The following is a 21,855-nucleotide window of genomic DNA, read 5'->3' as shown; positions in this document are numbered from 1 at the left end:
AGACGTCTGTAAATCAGCGGTTTACATTTTTTGAAGCGTCACAACCCCCCCACCCACCCCCGCGAAATGATCAGAACTTGATAAATTCGGTCCGACAACACTTGGAAAAGTCACAATGAAATCATTTAATCCATTTCTATATTAACAAAGCGCTAAACTGGATGATACACTCTGCAGCGTCCTGAAAAATTCAAATAATAAAACAGATACAATGAACACCACAATGCCATGCAGACATAATCGTGACAGGACACTGTCATGAACGTGTCATAAACGTTATAAAAGTGTCATAAACGTTTATGACTTCTGTCATTAAGTGTCATTCGGTTTTGTCACGACAATTTGACATTGTTTGGGTTGTGTTGATTTTGACAACTTGACATTAATCAAAGTGACATTACCAGAAGTTGTCTTGGTCATGACAAGTTGACATTAAATGTGTTTTGGATGTCTTTGTAATGACAACTTGACATTAACCAGGATGACATTACCAGAAGATGTATTTGTCATGACAACTTGACATTACATTTCTTTTGAGTGTCCTTATTAAGACAACTTGACATTAAACAGGATGACATTATGTCAAGTTGTCATGACAAAGACATCCTCTGGTAATGTCATCCTGGTTAATGTCAAGTTGTCATTACAAAGACATCCCAAACAAATGTAATGTCAATTTGTCATGACCAAGACAACTTCTGGTAATGTCCCTTTGATTAATGTCAAGCTGTCATAACCAAGACAACCCAAACAATGTCAACTTGTCATGACAAAAACCGAATGACACTTAATGACAGAAGTCATAAACGTTTATGACTTGTTTATAACGTTTATGACACGTTCATGACAGTGTCATGTCACGATTATGTCGATACCTTAAGTAAAGTGTTACCTCATTTTCTCTGATGAGCCCATTATTTTGTAGAGCAATTAGGGCACATGAAGAGTAACCTATTGTGTATAGTTTCAAGACAAGCAGGGAATTTACTGAAACAGAAAACAGTAGATTATGTTACATTGGAAGTCTTTTTTTTCTTGAGAAAATCAACATACATCCTTGGTAGCCATTTGTTAGAACTTGTGTAGAAATCATATATTTCCTTACACAAAAAGTGTAGTCAAATCTATTTTTTAGTTTGACTTAAACAGTAATCTAACTTCCAGAAACATGCAGCTTCAGGACAGTGTCACTGTCTACCATTTTTGTTTTGTATTTTATCTTAATTCATGTCAATACATTGAAGTCTAATTCGGTATCATTCTATTCTGTTCTGTGGATATGAATAAATGCTGCCATTCTATCTGGGGATGCCATCAGACTGAACCATTGGCCTGTAAGAGCTAGCCCCAAGAAGGTCTAACCCCACCCACCTGGGACGCTCTGACCACACGATTAAACAGGATTCATCACCATCCTGCATCATGACGGATTTGTGTGTGTTTGTGGGTGTTCACTCTGCCCTCTCTCTCTATGTGTGCGTTTGTGTTAACCTCCGTGCCCTGAACACTGATGCAATCAGCTGCTGTCATCGCTCAAACTAGCGGCCATGAAATGTCTGTCTGCACCATGGACCTTTGTGTGTATGGTTGTATGTGTGTGTATACAGTTTGTGCATGCTTGCAGATCATTGTTTGTGAGTGTGTATGTAGCCTACGTGAGTACGAGCATGAACATCTGTAAAATGCTGCCTAATTTGCAGTTTACATGTACAGCCTGAGCAATGAGCAAGTCAACTGTGAATCTATCTTGAATTTAGCATCAAGAAATCTGAGATTTAACCCAAAGAAGCCACAAATGTTTCTGCCTGGACATGGAGAATCCTGTAGTGGTAAAATATTTGCCAATCCTTCCCTTGGTCCTCTGGTTATACAGTAAACGACAGTAGGAAATGACGCCAGCTACCATTTACAGCAAACTGTGATGGATTACGATGGTCGTGACCCCTGCAGGACACTGATGCTGTGCGAATCCATCTCCAGTCATTTTGATCTGCAGGATAAGACATCTCACATCAGTGAGCTGTCTGTTCCAGTCTTCAGCTGAAGTGACTGTTAATCAGTCAGACGTCTGTTGTCTTCATCCATTAGATCGCTTCAGCCTCACATAATCTACCAAAGGAAAGAAAGACACTGATACAGAGGATTTCAGCCAAAAGGAATCTGTCTTGAAATGATGATGAAAATGAGATCATTTGTCATTTTTAATCAGTCAAAGAGGGTGCTGGTTCAGGGAAAGGTTTGGAAACATTTATTATATGATTACTAATCACAACGTCATTCAGGACATTGAGATAATAATGGTAATGACATTTGGAAAGCCCTAAAGCAGCTGTTCTCAAACTTTTTTTCTGTCACATGTTCCCTCACAGCTCCATCAGATGAACTCAAGTACCCCTATCCACAGCAATCCATTATGTTCCACATGTGTCCATTTGAATTTGATATTAAACTTAAAAAAATTAAAATTGGATATTGTTACGATATTTTTTTTCTTACAAGACATCCAAGATAGATCATGTAATTGTCAATGTTAAGGCTTGGTTTCTGTTGCCATTTGTTGGCCATGTGTATCAGACTGACTGGGATGTTTCAACCATTCATTACGTTTCATTATTTTATCTATTTTTACCTTCTTTTCACACACTCTAAGTCACATCGACAGGGAGTATATTTGTGAGAGATGTGTATTGGCAGCCAGACTGTCTAGATATATAAATAAATGCAGGCTGCAGTCTGTAAATAAAACACACAAAAACCTTTTGGGTTGATTATAACCATCAGTGCATAGACTGTCTCTGCATACAACTGCTTCAAAACAGCTCAATATGGCCCCAAAATTAGGTGTGATATGCTATGTTTGAATAATCACTGAGGACATATCAGCAGCTTGTAGATTATGTCAAAGATGTTATGACTTTAGTCGAAGATATACTAACATGTTGGAGGTAATGTCTCTGTTACTGACAGACACTTTAAAACCTTGGCCTTCCTCTTGCTTCCTCTTTTGTGCCACAAAGCAATCCAACAGATTTCTACTGATTTATTAAAATCCTGTTGGGGCACAGTGTTCTGAAATGAGACATCTATTTTTCCTTTCAAACACTGTGGTACTTCTTGATGTAAAATGTTGAATTGAATCTCAATTGAAACAAATCTGGGGCCGGTTTGAAGTATGATGGAAAACGTACGTCTGCTTTGAAATACGATATTAACGTTGACGTAAACATACTGTAGGCAATGATCTGAATTCTAGAATAGTCCAAATTAAAAAAAACATGATTTCTTTTTCAAATAGGAAAATAATAGAATGAAATGAATAATCCATTTAATACCTACTGTATGTACATTTTGCTTAAGTAGTAAATTCCAAAATCGCCCAACCCAGCAACAGTTGCACATTACACATGAATTAACAACACTTTCATAAGAATTAAACAATACATGATCATGATAAAATAGGCTAAACTGAACCAAGACTTCTAAATCTCTAAATATTAACAGTATTAAAATAAATCATGGGGCTTTATCAATTGCTTCAAGTACCACAGCTTCAACCAGCTACATTAATACAATAAAGTAAACCCTTGATTAACTGACTTTAAATAGGCACAAATGAAGCCTTAAGAAAAACCACAGAAACATTTAAAATTATACAATATAAGATCGTAATGAAAGGTTGTATTTAAAAGATTTTCAGAATTTCACTATACAAATATCTATTTGCATTTTACTTATTTGTATGTTGTGTTGGGTTTCCTTCAGTTGCCTTCTTTAACTTTAAGATTTGCATGCAGACAGCTGGCTGACAGATATGTAGACAGACAGGTATCGGTAATTGCAGGTAATAATTATGCTCTCTCTGTGTTTAGATAGTGCAGACATGTAGGGACACTGCATAATGCAGACAGGTGTGCAGATGCTGGGGAGTAATTGCTGGTAATAATGGGATGCTAAGCAGCCGCTAACGTTTTGCCAGAAGGAAGAAATTAATAAACCAGTAAAACCAGAATATTCCTGTATGGACAGTTTACCCTAATTGTTTCTGTGGACGTCAACATGTGTGTGTACGTCTGTGTGAGATGCTGAGCAGCCAGCGGACACAGGAAAATGGACAGACAGACAGACAGACAGGTGCAAACAGGCAGAGAGGCACGCAGGTGGGAGAAGATAATTCCTCTCAGGTGACTGAGGTGGGGTGGAGGGTGAGGCTAAATTGCTGTTTAAAATGTCACATCATGCTGTTTTCACAAGTTCATAGCCAACAGGATAAGTGGTGGTTGGATGGTTTTGACTGGAGGTTGGACCTTTGCCTTTTTTCTTCCAGGGTGCATTTTCCCTTCCTCTTGTGGCCATTTTTGATTACCTTTTAAGTCATCATAATTTTGCGTATTTGTTTAATTTGAGATGGAGATTTGAGATCTGTACAATATCAATTTCAAGTTAATTTAAGTGCTTTTATACGGGCAAGAAATGACAATAGCTACTACACTATTAAGGCAAGTTCAGACTAAACTTTACTCCTGCAAATTTGACCATTGGACTTCAGATGTTAGCTGTAGCAGGCTGACATACACACCAAACGTGTCCACGGAGTGTGTCTGACTCCAGCTCTTTTTATTAAATTCCTCCTGTTCCTGAAATGTTGAGCCATTTTCAACTGCCGCCATTGCATCTTCAGCTAAATTGCCCTGTCTAATGTGAATTCACATAATATGTGAATTCACATTAGACATGGCATGTTTATGTCAACTTGTGTGTTTGCACTGACATATGCAATTGTGCAGCCTCTGTACTTTACTTTGCATACAGTTTGAACACCCACTATTAAATAACTAATGTACTTTGTACCTATAGACATCTAAAATATCTTTCATGTAATATAGACATCTAAAATATCTTTCATGTAATATTACATTTCTATTCAAAGTAATGTGGAAGTCAAAATTATAGATCAGCACTTTGTGAGGCCTGCCATAAAAAAACCTGGATTATGTATTTAACGACGTCCTTAGAAACTTTAAAATTAAATCATTTTGTTGAAATAATGCTTAAACTGAAAGAGACTATCCTTCCTTATATAGTCCTGAGTCTGAGTCTGAACATTATATGTTAGGTGCCCTTGAGCAAGGGCACCAAACCCCCAATTGCTCGGAGCGCCTTTCCATGGGCAGCTCCCTCACTCTGACATCTCTCCATTAGTGCATGTAGAGGTACTGAGCATGTGTGTGTAATTTAGACCTGTGTGTAATAACAACAGAGTGAAAACATTGGAATTTCCCCTTGCGGGATTAATAAAGTATAAGAAGAAAAAAAAAAAAAAAAAAAAAAAAAAGAACAGAGAAGACAAACATACCATCAGTAGTAGCTTGTTTGGATTTGCATGGCTTCTACAAAAGAAATAAATTCAGAACTTTAACTAGGTCTCTAGACAGTGAATAGTTTTACAGAAAGGCAGAGTATGTGTGTTTGTACAGATTCCTGCTTGAAATCCCCTAAATTCACTTCAGTCAGCACATAAACAGACAAGCCATTAGTGCTTAGCAGAGACTCTCACTGTCGATGTGTTTTGACATATAGCTCTGTAGAAAAGTATGTGAGTGCGCCTAATGTCCACAGGGCTGGACATGAGAGCTCACCACGGAGAAACAACAGAAACCTAGCATAACAGAGTGGATGGAAAAAAAGGAATGGATTTAAAGAAAAACATGGAGACCTTTAAAATAAAGACTTGACTGAATAATAATCAATCATCAATCAATTAAAGGAATAGTTTGAGATTTTGGGAAATACGCATATTCACTTTCTTGTAGAGAGTTAGGTGAGAAGATAAATACTAGTCTCATGTCTGTCAATTAAATATGAGGGTACAACCAGCAGCCAGTTACCTAACAGCTAGCCTGGCTCTGTTCAAATGTACCACCATCTTCCGCACCTCTAAAGCTCTTTGTTCAATTCAAAGAACATCATCTAAGCAAGGAAAGTATTTCCAAAAATGTTAAACTATTCCTTAAAGCAACACCAAAGATTCTTTTGTACCTTAAAATAATGTTTCCAAAATCGTTTCAGTGGTTCATCAACTTGTAACAGGGTGAACAGCATTTCTGCATTCGCTTTGCGGCCCTCTATCGGCTATAACAGCACTATGCAAGTTTGCCAGATCGGGTAGTGGATCTGTAGCTCAAATGAGACATAAGAAACTACAATGGACAATTCCGCTTCCAACCTGAAGGGGGACCGAAGAGGAAAAGTGCTTTTGTGTTGCTTTAAAGAATTAACTGCTTATATCGATGATGGCAAATCCTGTTATGCAAGCCTTTAGATGTCAAAGACACCACACTCACATTTCTGTGATAATGTGTATAAAGGTCCCTGATGACAGGGATGTTAGGTCAACAGGAAAAACAACCATACCATCATCAAATTCACCATGAAAGCAGCATATGTTCATTCCCAGGAGTTGTCCTATTTTGAGGTATTTCATGACATGGGTCCTGGCTTATGTTAATGTTATGTCATATGTCATTTTTTTTTTACAACCTGTTATGGCCATATTTTAAAAACTGACTGCTCAGTCCATTCACATCTAGGTTACGCTGGATGTGAATGGACTGATGGTCTGATGGGAGCACAGACAACAATAGGGCAGTGGGAACAGGGCTTAACAACATTGATATAAACAGCTGCTTAGCATTATTGATAAATTGGTGTGCAAATATCCTTTTTTTAAAATGATCTTTGATCTAAATTTGTATAGCGAATTGCAAAACAACATATATAGTGCTCCCAATAACCAAGAGACTGCAGTGTTTATTACAACCCATAACACAAATACAAATCTTAATTTTACCATGCATAGATCAGTAACTTGAATTGCAATGTTGTTTCACTTTACTCATTGGGCCTGACATGTTTGTGTTAGTTGATTTCTAATAACAACTTACATATCCGTCCTAATGAAGTCATTTTCAGTTAACACAGAAGCTGTGGTGCAGGCTACTTGGAAGCAGTTTAGCTGACGTTTATCACTTAATCACAATGCTGATTTCAGAGTTTCTGTAAATCATGGACATGTACAGCTACGTCAATCTTATCAACAATTGCTGCCATTTATGTGTATACTTTTCTGGCTCTGGCACAGAACATAAACACAAAGTCTGTCCTTTGAAGTAGCACTGTTCAGGAGGTCACATTCTCACTCACACACGCACACACACACACACACACACACACACACACACACACACACACACACACACACACACACACACACACACACACACACACGGAGGAGTGTTCCTCACTGCAGTATTTCTTCAGAATGATTTAGTATTACTATCCCAGTTATTACTTTATAAACCCCAAACATGTCATATTTGTTCTTTTGGCTTGCAGTTGATCTGGAATTTGTTCAGCCTTGATGTGTTCAAGGTTTCTGACAGGACTCGTAAAAATTCCAGAGGGACTTCCAACAAAAAAACACAAATAAATAAAAGAAACAAGTCTTTTAACCTGGATGCAATCAAAACAGAAACATGATCTATCCTTACATGAGCTGTAGATGAAGAGTGACATTTCATTAATTTAACAGAGCAACTGCATTGTGGACTGAACTGAGCTGAATCTAGTTCTATGCGTGACCTGATTATGGGATCTGATTTCAAGTAGAGTATGTTAGACTAGTCAATAGAATTAGACTATAGCCAAATGTGAGTTAGACAAAAAAATAAAAAAAAGTAATCCACCCTGTCCCCAGGCTATTTCAGAACTTAGAACTGTTTTTCCTTTGTAACCATCACAAATGCCTTACAGCTCAGGAAACCAAAGCTATATTTGTGGTTTAGTAACAATGTTATGGAGCAAGCACTGAGAGGGAGAAGAGTTTTAGTGACTGCAGCTTTGGTGCGTCCCAGACAAAAGTTGATAATTATGAGAGAAATGTGGTCAAAATACAACATGAAATGATGCAGAACACACTGGTGACCTAGTGGAAAGCTAAAAACATAGTTACCTCAAAATCACTTTTTAGAATCTGCATTTTTATTGCCTTCTTTTCGCTGTATGTATTAAAGTGTCAATGCTGTGGCCAAAGCTTTGACACCTCTGCTTGTATGTTTTATTTCTAATTACATCATAGTGCTATGATTCACCAGGATGTCATAAGACCATCTGACATGCCTCAAAATGTATACCTTACAGTCTGACACTAGAGCCACATTATTTGCAGCTGTTTTCACAGCTAGAAAATTGATATATATATATATATATATATATATATATATATATATATATATATATATATATATATATATATATGTACAGTATGGATAAATGTATGTTCCCCTTTAAGTCTTAGCCAAGTTTAGTGCACCCAACCCTGGTATTACAATATCATATAAAGTCTTATCTGGAGAAGGTAAAACAAGTTCATGCAAACACACACACACACACACACACACACACACACACACACACACACACACACACACACACACACACACACACACACACACACACACACACACACACAAAATATAGGAATGTGATCGGAACACAGCCAAATGTGGAAATATAATCTGTTTGTGAAAAAGTACAGCCCATGAGAGCAGAGCTGTCACGATTGGCCCGGAGGTTTGAATTACACTCAGCTGCAAGCACAGCTGCAGCTAAAACAACCTGTTTTTGTTACTTAAAGAGTTGTAAAACATAAAAAAGAAAACCCTTTCTGCCTCTGATGAATAGAGAATACAAACTTTACAGTATTATGTTTCTTGACCCAGTACCTGTGTTGACAATGATGCCACACTGTCTGCTTCAGGAAACAAGGATGTTTGGGTTCTGGAGAGGTGGTGGTTGTGGCTCAGCTGATAAAATTAAACTAAGCCTAAAATCTTTGCATAATGAATCATATTTTTTTTCTTCAGAAACTCTAGGATACCTCATGATGCTGCGGACCTCACCATGTCTGAATATGCAATCCGATCTATTAATTAAAAGTGTACATTAAAAGATACATGGGATATATAGTTTATTCCATTTAATCTCATTCATCATACATAATAACACTAAACATAATAACAAAATATTATTTTGACACTTCACTATGGCTGATGAAAGTACTGTAAAGGGGCTTCTGGGGATTTTCTTTTATAATTTGTTATACAAATTTAGAAATATGGCCAATTTTAAACATCAAAGTAATCCCACAGTTAAAGGCATGCATATTAGTAATAGTAATGCTCCGATCTGTGCATGCAGATTCATAGAAACACTATAAAAACACTTTCATTTTGAAATTTGGTGTGTATCAATTTGTCGTTCCAGCATCCAGTTAATTTTTCTTTAACTCTATTATCTTTTGTCTACCTTTGTGTTCCTTCTCCCCCATCTCTCCCTCCTGCTGATCCTCTCTGTTGTTGCAGATGGATGATTTCAGTGAACGGATGCAGGAGAGATGTTATCCATGTGTTCCCTGTGCTGTCCTAACTTGGACCATGTTTCTCTCCAAAACACATGGACAAGACATTTCATGTAAATAAAATGTGTTTCGTATCAAGAACTGCTTGTAAAGATGTGTAAAGAAACAAAAGAAGACCTTCCTCCACAGCCCTGCAAAGAAAGGTCTGGCTACTACACACAGCATTCCGGGATGGGAGAAAAACGTGCTCTGGTTTATTGGCATTTCTTTAAACCAGTTACTATCGTCTTGGGCGGCGCCAAGTACCGTGAAAAGCTGCGGTTCCGCTGCAAAATAGCCTCTGGAAGGAACTTATTTGGGTGAAACATGTATTTTCAAAAGTTGTTTTAGTCGTGCAACAGAAAACTCAGATTGGACAGATATTAGCTAGCTGTCTGGATTTACCCTGCACAGATCTGAGGAGCAGTTAACCATAGTCCTCATAAATCCACCAGAGTTTAAAATGCCAACACAAAGGAAGTCCAAGGCAACGGAGCAATCCCGGAAGTGGAACGTCAAGGATATAGACTACGAGAACTCTCATGTCTGTAGAGTAAATATGAAGTTCCAGAGAGCAGCCAGTTAGCTTTCATTTAGCATAACACAAAGACTGGAAACCGGAAAACAGCTATCCTAGAAGTCACTGCAACCTGTCAAGAAATAGTCGGGGACATAGACAATAAATCCCCAACGTGTTTTTATGGTTTTTTTTTACAGTTTAAAACAATTGAGATGTGTATAATTAGTGAGATTTAGACGTGTTGGTAGGTTATTGGTAGGTATTGACAGATTTGGTTTTTTGGTCATCCTTCATGTTCTATCGAATGATGACAGAAATGTTTTTTTTAAAACATGTCCTCTTACTAACAGAACCATAACTTTTTTTTTTATATCACCTTTTCTATTTTTTTATATCACCTACCCTGTTCACGTCTCCATGTCTGGTTGCCAGATGAGAACATTTTAAAATGGGGCATTAAGTACTGGTGCCCAATAGGTATTAAAACACAGAACATGCCTCCTTTATTGTTCAAGCAACAGAATATAAAAAAGGCCAAACACAACAAAATGTCCTTGTGTACCCTTAGCACTAAGATGTTCATTATTCCATTTGCTTAAAATTAAGTCTATTTGGTCTTGTCTCTGAATAAACCTGTTTCAAAATAATTATTGTTCCTCTCCAACATGCATAAATACATGGATATTAACCTTCCCCCTACATATAGTTGACATTAAGCATTGCATCTTTCTCATCTTTTTTAAGAATATCTTCTCTCCTTACTTTTAAAATGTTCCTAATAACAGGGAAGATATCGTGGCTCAAACTAGACTGTCAATGAGAATTTTCAATTGTCCTCGACACCACAGTCCACAATTAGTGTCTCAAGTTTCCAATCAATAATTGTCATATTTTTTCTTTTCCAAGACAATCACATGTGTCTGTCTTTGGCTCAACTGTGCCAAGTCCACAATTCGCCCAAACACTGTCATTATTGCTCGTTAGAAAGCAATTCTGCTGAGGTCATTTACAATCATATAAAATCAAACAAAATCATTTTGTTTTCTCGGTGAGTCAGTGAGTAATAACCAGGAGGTGTCACACAGTGAAATGTCAAAAACAGCAGCTGTGTCATCTTTCCTCACAATGGTTAATAAACAGGTCCCATATCATTCATAGTTATATAAGAATAAAACCTTGGCTGATTATCTTTTAATACTTGAATATTCTGTATTATACAGTACACTGCATTTCCAAACATGAAGACTTTTATTCTCTTCTTTATAGAGGTAAACAAATATTTTGTGCAATGAAATTGTTCTCACGTTGTATGAGAAATTCTTCAACATGGAGTTTGACGTGATCATGATTTTATTTTTAAACTCTGATGTATAACTTTTAAATTAGGACTATCGAAAATTGAATTGTGAAAATGTCTGAGAGTTTCAATCATCATGTCTTTTCAAAGACTAGTGCAGTGGATGTTCAAAACCTCCAGTATTGCAGCTTGCAGCTTTCTCAAGAACCGCTCATCCAAACAACTTCAAACTCGACACTGCGCTTCCTTGGATCCTGAGCAATACACCTGCCACGACGTAGTCGTGTCCCCTTGCAATGCAAGAGTATACGCGTTGTTTGCTAACAGCTACTGTATCTATTTGGGACCAGGCTATTTCTGGGAACAAAAGCATCTATTCCCTCTCAATACACTACACAGTGTGTACTGCACATAACAAACTACTCATAAATATGTCCTGTAGATCTCAAGAGTTTGCACTCAACCCTGCACTTCTTTGGGTCCACAGTAATACATCCGCCAAGGGGGAAGTCACTCGGAAGAACGGTTGTCTAGAAAATCTAAATCCCTCCACTGGCAGATTATGTTTTTCTTAAATAAGTTTGACTTCTCAAAGAAAACAGGTTACCTCTAAGCTGCACTAAACCCAGAAGTCAAAGGACAACAGTCAGATCTGTACAATTATGCCGCTTGATGGTGCATGGTCCACTGCCTTCATACTGTCATTCATGGACAGGCGTCACCTTGGAAATCTCCAACCATTTGTTACTTTTCTGACTTTCAAAAAACAAACAGAGGTGCTTCCAGCTGACTGTCAGTCTATTGTTCCCAGCTATTCCACTGAAAAATATTATCATGACAGGGAATCAATACACAAACATGTAGGAGGTATGTACATGTTGCAACATTAGGAGAAGAGACAAAATAGCTCATCTCCACCATGATTATGTCTGTGGTAGGTGAACAACAGCGACAGATTAATTTTCATCGTTAACATAAAAGCTGAGAACATGATATAGGTCACCAAGCTAATGCTGGCATGAGACGAGGTGCACACCCATGGTAACGTGACCAGATTTCTGAATAATTCACATATCATGTAAAGGGATAGCCCAGAGATCACACGCACAGAAAGGCGGCTCGTTCTGGAGCTCGAGGATATACGTTGAGGGGTGTGACGGTAATGAGAACATAAAAACTGAGTGGATGGATTCAAATGGAGTCATTTACGGCACAAGTAAAGATTTGACGTCCTGACATATAAGAACACTATTTGAATAACACATGACCATACTGGTGTTAACAAATGTAGTTAGGGAAGGGGGCGTTAAGCAGAAATCTTGCTTAGAGCAGAACATGTATCTAATTTAAGTGCCATCATGGGAAACCGATCAATATGAAACGGAAATTTGATTTCTTGAATTTAAGAGAGAAAAACTATTTTTCAGATTTTCCTCTGTTGATTTGATCGCCTCCTCTAGATGTTTGAGTTTTGTGGACGATGTAAACGAGGCAGCTTTGCATTGTGTTCATAAGGTATTGATGAGGCCGGTTAATTATTTAGTTTGTCCCAGTTAACTCACAGTGACCTTAAGGTATATGAGTCACCTTTCAGATTGATGTCACTCAGCAACGCACGTGTTTATGAACACAAGACAAAGCATGAATACACAGGTAAGCAGACTCGCTCATTGAAGGATGCAAATACACACACTGACATCTGAGACTTGTGTTACTGTGATAGACCAAAGACAGCTTCTCAACTCTCATGGCAACAAGTGATTAACTCCGTCATCCAGCTGCTTACAACGTCAACTCTGAACTCGATGAGACGACGACCTGCAGATGTGAAAAGAGAGGGAGCGTCACAATGAAAAACAATGCTAATGAGCTGCAGCTAAAACCTGCAGTGACAGATAAGAGGCAGATTACTCGCGTCTTTTCATTCACACAAACACAAGTAACTACATTTGAACAGTCTGGGTACTGTCGGGTGATAATTTTTAAAACATCCATGACCCTCAACTATAAGATATTGCATTTATTAAATGTGCTAATTAATCACTGTGAAAGAAAGTCAGCGCATCGGGGCTGAACTGCAGGAGCTAAATGATGTCACGAAAGAGACAAAACTCACAAGGACTCACCTCCCACTGACCCAGAGCAAGGAGCTCAATTTGAATATCAAAGACACACACACACACACACACACACACACACACACACACAGTTGTACAAAGATACAGACATAAATGCATGCACACATGTGCACACAATTATTCATAACTCTGCTTTTGCAACAAATCAAATACCACTTGCTGTGCTAAGATTTGTAATTTGGCATAAAAACACAGTCACCTTCAGCCTGAGCTGTGAGTGTGTGTGTGTGTGTGTGTGTAAGTGAATGAGTAAGAGACAAAATAAAGAGAGAGAGAGAGAGTGTGAGAGAGAGAAAGAAAGAGTGAGTGAGTGTGTGTTTGCATGTTCACTGGCACACAAACTCGACTGATCCAAGCAACTGCTATAGACCAACGGTGGAAACTATTTGTGAATGAGACGCAAGACTCACACACACCCACACACACTTACATAACATAACGACACAACCAAGCACGCACATAAACACCAACACAAATGTAAGCATGAATACACTCTTGAACAGCTAAAACACACACTGCATCCAAATGGCTAGTTTGCGCAGACATTACACACACACACACATACCCTGAGACAGCCCTCTCAGTAGGGAATGGGACAATTTTGTTCAGTCTATAAAGGCTGCTTTGTGTCCTGACTATCTACTAAACACACACAAAGACACACACAAACACACCTAATGACTGCTTTGTGTCCACATCTTAAGGCAAGGACGCACTCACACATCAACACAGACCAGCTGCTTTGTACCCTCATTATGTAGCTGTTAGGCTCAGGCTACTTGGGATTGCAAACACGGGCCAAGCAGATGTCCACTGGCCTAATAGTGCTGACGGCAGTAACACAGAGACACGCATACGCAGATGGATGTGTGGAAAGACACACTCTGTAAACTGAGCATTTGACCTTGTTCTAATAACCTGGTGTCAGGTAGGTTTTTCCAGGGATATATACATGTATCCTCTTGTTCACAAGAAGTGTTGCATTGTACACTTCCAGTAATGTTTGTCTGAAACAGGACAAAGAGGAACTGGGTAGATATCCACAACAATAATAGCCACCACAAAATCCAACATGGGGTAGTAGTACTATCTGCTCTGTTTGATTGACTTTGGGAAATACTAAGAATGAGCCCACACTGGTGGCTTCGTGAGGCTGTAATGCTCATTGTAAACAAGAATATCCCAAGACTTTTTTTTGAGGGGGGGGGGGGGGCGCCACAAGCCTCAGCTCCATTAAATCAATTTCACTTTCATTAATCTCAATTAAGGTAAATCTTCATGTTTAAATCACTTCCCGACAAAAGACCGACCAGGGGCCGCTAAAGACGGAGTGGTCTGCTCAACGGGGCTAATGGTGAAATGCTAACTACCCCGCTTATCTCTTGCTAACTTGGTACTCTGTTTCCTGGAAGAAATTCCACTTTTACAGTATAATGTGTTTCTGATTTTTATTAAATTACATATTTCTTCTGATAACAATGCAAAAAATTATTTAAAAATAGGATCTTAATAATTCCTGCTGGGTTTAATAAACTCCACACTTTCACTCGCCCGTGTCCCATTCATTTTAATATAAAATAATACTGGTAATACCGTTACTCCTTTGCTGAACTCTGTAGGTTCACGGTATCATGTATGTGTGATTCACAAAGAATACAGAAGAAAGTAAGCAGCACTAAGAGGGAGAAAAAACAATAAAATGCAGCATTAGATGCACAAGAGCGTCAACGACAATGCCATACTTTCTGCCACTGCTGACGTTCATAATCATGTTTGTTCGTGACTCATGAGAGGGAAAAGAAGAACACAAAAAGGTCTGAAGAATGAAAAGGAGGTACAAAAGATTCAGCTTCTGTGTTGAGTCAGTGCTCTGTTTTGTCTTCTTCAGGACTGCTGTGATGACTGAATGTGAATCTCTATTAGATCTGAGTCACTCTGATGCTTTCATGTGGCTTCCGGCTTGACGGAATACAATCTGACGTTGAACAAAGTGTCCTTTTCTCCCCCCCAACTTTGTAAAACGATTGACGTACTTCAGAATCGGTCCACACCTACTGGGCACGCATAGTTTTTTCATGACACACTTTTAGCTGCTCGCCGAGTCTGAGTGGGTTTCATGGCAGTGCAGCCATTCACCATCTTATCTTCGTCATCATCTTCGCAACATATTTGCATGTAGACAGTCAGGGAATTGAAGAAAGGAAGCTCAGGAAGTCAACCCACATGAGCATGTGGTTTGGACTAAACCAGACAAACCCTGCAGAGAATTCTAGTATTTGAGAGTTTTAGTGCAGGGTGGGATGGAAAATAACAGATATGGTCCCGATTCAGCCCACAGATGCCAGAAGAGCACGGTAAAATTCTTGGAAACCAGAATGGGAGGAATGCTGCTGTAAACAGCTAACTATACTTCCGTGTTTCTCTGGAAGTACTTCGTATGCACTCTGTTGCACCCAAATTGAGGTCAGATAAAGTAGACTTTTCTCTGCTAGTACAGCAAAAATGGATAAGGAGAATACGTTTGATAATCTGATGAATCACATACAGTACAGGCCAAAAGTTTGGACACACCTTCTCATTCAATGCGTTTCCTTTTTATTTTCATGACTATTTACATTGTAGATTCTCACTGAAGGCATCAAAACTATGAATGAACACATATGGAATTATGTACTTAACAAAAAAGTGTGAAATAACTGAAAACATGTCTTATATTTTAGATTCTTCAAAGTAGCCACCCTTTGCTGTTTTATTAATAAGGGAAAGAATTCCACTAATTAACCCTGACAAAGCACACCTGTGAAGTGAAAACCATTTCAGGTGACTACCTCATGAAGCTCATTGAGAGAACACCAAGGGTTTACAGAGTTATCAAAAAAAGCAAAGGGTGGCTACTTTGAAGAATCTAAAATATAAGACATGTTTTCAGTTATTTCACACTTTTTTGTTAATTCCATATGTGTTCATTCATAGTTTTGATGCCATCAGTGAGAATCTACAATGTAAATAGTCATGAAAATAAAGAAACTCATTGAATGAGAAGGTGTGTCCAAACTTTTGGCCTGTACTGTACCTCCACACATCACACAGTCCTCTTCTTGACTAGCACACTGCAGAGGCCAGCAGTGACACTCTGTGCGATCGGATATTATGAGCGTTTGGGCTGGCCACATGATGAGTTCAACAACAGCACCATGAATCCAAACAGAAGGCACACTGGTCATGCATCACTACCTAATCTCACTGACACCACAATTGCCTCTGGGGAGACAAGAAATGGTGAGGGGAGTCGCCAGGTAGCAAAGAGACAACTCCATCCATCCTGGGCTGCTGTCCCGTGGACGAGGCACCCCGGGTGGCTGCTGGAGCCAGACGGGACCTGATGTGCTTTTCTGAGCCGCCTCAGGGAGCTGCAGCTTGGATGGACTCTTTGATGAGGAGAGGATTACTTTGCTGTTCATTTCACGTCCTCACATCCAATTTTATTTCTTGCATGAATTGAGATTGTGATGATTCTTTTTTTTGTTTCGGTTAATTGTTTGTGGTATTTTAGAGAGAAGACATTAAATCACAGTCTACATTTTTACAGTTGTCAAGTTCAACATGTATGATTTAAGAGATTTTAGTGTTGGCTTCAGCCCCATTAATTATCATACAAACTCAATAATGCAGTTACATGCAGTTGAATATGTAATTCATTCTTCAGAATAATATTATTTTCTCAGTTAAATAACCTAATGACTAAAAACAAGTTTGTGTTTTTTTAAATTTTCTTTTACTAATTTAAAAGGAAAGTAATGCCAATATAGTAATAATGGCTTGGATATTAATAAAAACCAATGTTACTAAATTACAAATATATTAATGGCATATTAATGGATTAGTTAATTGCCAGGAAAATAATTGGCAACTATTATTACAGTTATTATTTTTCAATGAAATAATATTCACTTATTTTAGTTTCAAAATTATGGGAATTTGCTGTATTTCTTTATCTTATCTTTACCTTACTGAACACATTTAGGTTTTGGAGTGTTGATTCGAGACAAAATAAGAACATTGATGACATATCATTGGGCAATTCTCTTACAGTTTTATTTTTTTTAATTTACAGACCAAGCAATTAATTGAGTAATTGAAAAAAAGAAAAGATTAAGTGATAATAAAAATAATCAAATTTGCAGCCCTAAAACTCTAATAGTCTATGCTAATATATGGTTTGACATATAGCTGCTTGTACTGTAGCTGCTTGTGCTCAGTTCAGTAGAGCCACCGTAATCTGTCTGCAGCTATGCACAGAGGATTTGCCGAGGAATAATGAGGTTTCATTTCAACATTAAGAAAAAAGATATTGGAGGAATTCCCCTTCCTGGAAGTCCTCTTGTTGCCTGAGGGGATAAAAGACAGAGGGATTAATGAGCATACTGTACATTCCTCTACAGTGATTCCCAGATACCAGTCTTCTACTCCCAAGTAATCCTCTTAGTGATGAGATCTGAGGCTGCGTTTCCTAACAGAGAATCACATCACATACTGTATACTGTGTCCCTAACAGCCTGAGCTCATATCTGAAGTATTTTTGGACATTTTCATATTTGAATATGAAATGTTTGGTTTTTCAAATGATTTAGAAATATTTTAGTTTATATCTCAAAAGAACCATTATCTGTTTGTATCCTTTTATTAAGCTGGTTTGTGCTCATTAAGTGTGATGTGTGAATGTAGATTTTTTTTGAGCAGTTTATTGCTAACCAAGGCAGCCATTATACTAGCTGTCTAAAGGCTAACTGTAAGACGCGTTGTCTGATCAATAATCAAGTGTTTATAGTTGTCTCCGAATGGCTATAATCAAATGGTGGAGTGAAAAGCTGACTGTCATAGAGAGGGGGAAGACAAGATATCATTTAAATACAGAGATAGCAATGCATTTTTTTTAGACACTCTCTCCTGGGAGACATTCATAGTGTTGCAAACGGTTGTTCACATGAAAAGTCAAAGAAATAGATTCATCAAGAATGAAAAAAAGAGGGCTGACAGAGAAGTTTGAAACCCAGCTTACTTTCTCACCTCCACACAGCTGGCAACACCTGAATTTTCCCACCGGGGATCAATAAAGTTGATCTTATCTATTGTTTATGGATATTTTTCTCATTTATCATCACTATCATTGCATTTCTTGTGTTTGGGTGTGAAGTAAGACTGATGTGACTCATGCTGCATGTTTACTACTCTTAGTTTATTAAGCTGCAGGTTTTATGTTTTTATGCTGCTGGTCTTACATTTGATCTTTTTTATGATTGGTGGTTTTATATCATGTGTGCTGTGATTGCCTGTGTTGTTCCTCTGTCTTGTTTATTTATTCATTTATTGTGGTACTGCAGTGCAGAGTCCAAAACCAATTTTTCCCCCTGGAGACAAATAAATTATAATTCATTATAATTATACGTTAAACTTGTCCAACACAGTTTCATAATTGCCAACAATATGCCAACTGCTATCATCAACTTTTGTTGTGTTTTTAACTTGCATAGCAGAAGAATGTTTCTTCTGAAAGTGCCCAAACCAGATTGATAGTTCCCAATATCTTGGCAATTGCCTCACTGTAGTATGTGCATCTTACTAGCTCTAAAAATGATCAGTGTCACAGAAATGTATAACTGCAATGAAAGAATGTTAAGAAAAACATGGCTGAGGTCTGAAACCTTTAGTGCATTGTATTCAATCCATTGCATGTTCAAAATCTATTTGCTTTCATAAATATGTTACATCAGATCAATAGTTTAGATTCAAATTTGAAGGATTTCATACTTTACTGAAACTCATTATAGCCATCTGTGACCCAGAAGAAAAATGACAATGAATACTTATTTAGCAGAATAAAATCAAAGACGTGCGGAGCAGCCACACTAAGAGAAGCCACCACACAAACAAATACCGCTTCAAAATAAAGCACGATTCAGTGTTTCGTCTTCATCTTCAAATAAAATAAGTGAAAAACAACTTGGATTTGCATTATGTGTCATAGAATACTTATATTCTGAAAAAAATATATACATTTATAATGAGAATGTCAATAGTGAAGATGGAAACTCAGACTGAGTGCAGGAAGAACTTCACTGTTTGCATGACGTCGACTGTGCAAACAGCAACTAAAATGTTTGTTTTGCAATGGAAAATATGCAGCCAGCAGTCGGGGTGTGTGTGAGGAAATATGACATTATAGAGATGATTATAGTAATTAACATGGGTTTTGTTTGTCTTTTGTAGGTAGAGATTTCTGGAAATGTAATAACATCTGAGAGTGAAAACGCATATGGAGAATTAACAGGCTGTGTCACGGCATGGAGTGGAGAATACAATTTTCTGAATGCAACATGCTATTAAGGTTAATAAAAATGTCCAAAGGTTGTCGTCATTTTAATAATTGCAGGTATGTTTGTGAATGCTTGTGCATTCATTTATTGGTACAACAGCACAGCCCGTTCTCATGAACCATACGTTCAAAAAGATACAAAAAGTTAAGCACTGTAAGTTGTAAGCATTCCACGTTTTTTTTTTTTATTTTACTGCTGCTGTATAAAAACGTGGCTGGCTGCAGAGGGAGGGAGTACAGGACTTTCAAGCCAGGAAGCAGAGTTAGCTTTCTGGGGAAAACACCCAGTTAAAGCATGTTCCTTAAGAGTGTTGCAATCAAAACCACAACCTTTTTCCTGAACTTAACTTTTGTTGTTGCATAATGCTCACTGGCAGCTCGCTGTGCTCGGTGCCCAGCTCAAAATCACCTATTCTTACACCATAGCCGGCGTCGCAGGGCTGTGTAGCGGCTAAACACATCTACTAACTGCCGCTGATACGACCGCGCTGTGACAGAAGTCTGTAGCCGGTGTCACAAAGCTATCCAAGTCTATAGAGGCTTTAAAGGTCCAGTGTGTAATTTTTTAATTGTTCATTATCAAAATCTGTGTTGCCCATTTGCAAACTAAATATTTACCACCACCATCAATTCCAAGTATTCCTATTGGCTTGAAATTTTACATTTGCATTTGCATGACCTGGGGTAGACGCTCCATATTCATGTGCCATCTTGAAATAAGTTAGCCGGTAAGGGGCATACAGGACATACTGCTCCGCCTTTCGCTGTCACATGATAAACTCACAGGTGCTGCTAATGCTGCTAATGGGTATCGTAGCTTCCCGGCCCCGGCAAGCTTGAAGAAGGAAACGTGGAGGACCACACGTAAATTTCAGGTACAGGAGTCTTCTTCTTCCCCCAGTAAAAGAAAAAGGATATTGAAAAGAGCAAGAGACCGGTGTCATCAGAAAAAAGCGTGAATGCTACCGTAGCTGTAATGCATACTTTGAACTGCGTGGTGCGAGAGAGTTCATTGCGATATATGATCATACAGTTGAGCACCAGACTATCAAAATAAAACAGGAAACCGAACATACACTACTAGAATAATACACAATCTAGGACATGTCTCTGAAGCACACACAGATTACTGTCTGGAGTTTATACTTTACCCACCTTGTCATTTACTATCACTTGGTATGAATGTTACAGCACTAAATATCTTCATTTGGGATTGTTGCCAAAGTATTTGTTGTTGCTAAGTTGTACAGGTTTTTAATCAACATTTTTCAGGTGATTAGAAAGAAGAGCCCGTATGAGAAAAACTAAGTGATAGATAAAAGCAGATAAGTAACTGGCCAATATGACAGATGCCTGAGGCACAAAACTTTGTTATGTTGAATTTACCCAACTACTTTAGAAGACTTACGCAATTGTGTACCTATGAGCCTACTTGGTTTACACCTAAAACGTAAATATTCCTTTTTTCCTGTCATTATACAGTATTTCTCAGGAAACAGGAAATAGTGTCTGGAATTAAACCGTGGTTCTGCAGGGCCTAAAAACTTTTAGCTTTGTCGTTATGGCTTGTTGTTTGTAGATTGAGGGCCAACAAAGTACATTTTAATCAAATCTATAATGCAATAAAGTACAAAAAGTGAAGGACTATTCCCAGCACATATATGCATATGCTATATATATATATGCATATGCTATATATATATATGCATATGCTATATATATATATATAAGCGACTGAGTTTGTGAAACGCGCTATATAAATTCAATTTATTATTATATGCGTACATTACACATCAATCGTTATAGCATTGCAAGCCTTACTCCTTGCCATTTCCTCCCAGCAGGAAGTAGAGCATGACTCTCATTTCCTCCCTTTCTCCATCTTTTCCTTTCTTCTACTTTTTTCTTTACACACACACACACACACACACACACACACACACACACACACACACACACACACACACACGTGCATCCACATTCATCAGCTTCTGGAGAACTCGCCTTTGCATGCATGATCATCATCAGGCTCACGTGCTCATGCGGTCCACTTCCATGCCTGCACACACAGCT

Source organism: Perca flavescens, chromosome 10, assembly GCF_004354835.1.
Source record: "Perca flavescens isolate YP-PL-M2 chromosome 10, PFLA_1.0, whole genome shotgun sequence".
Classification (NCBI taxonomy): domain Eukaryota; kingdom Metazoa; phylum Chordata; class Actinopteri; order Perciformes; family Percidae; genus Perca; species Perca flavescens.
This window is presented reverse-complemented; position numbering follows the sequence as displayed.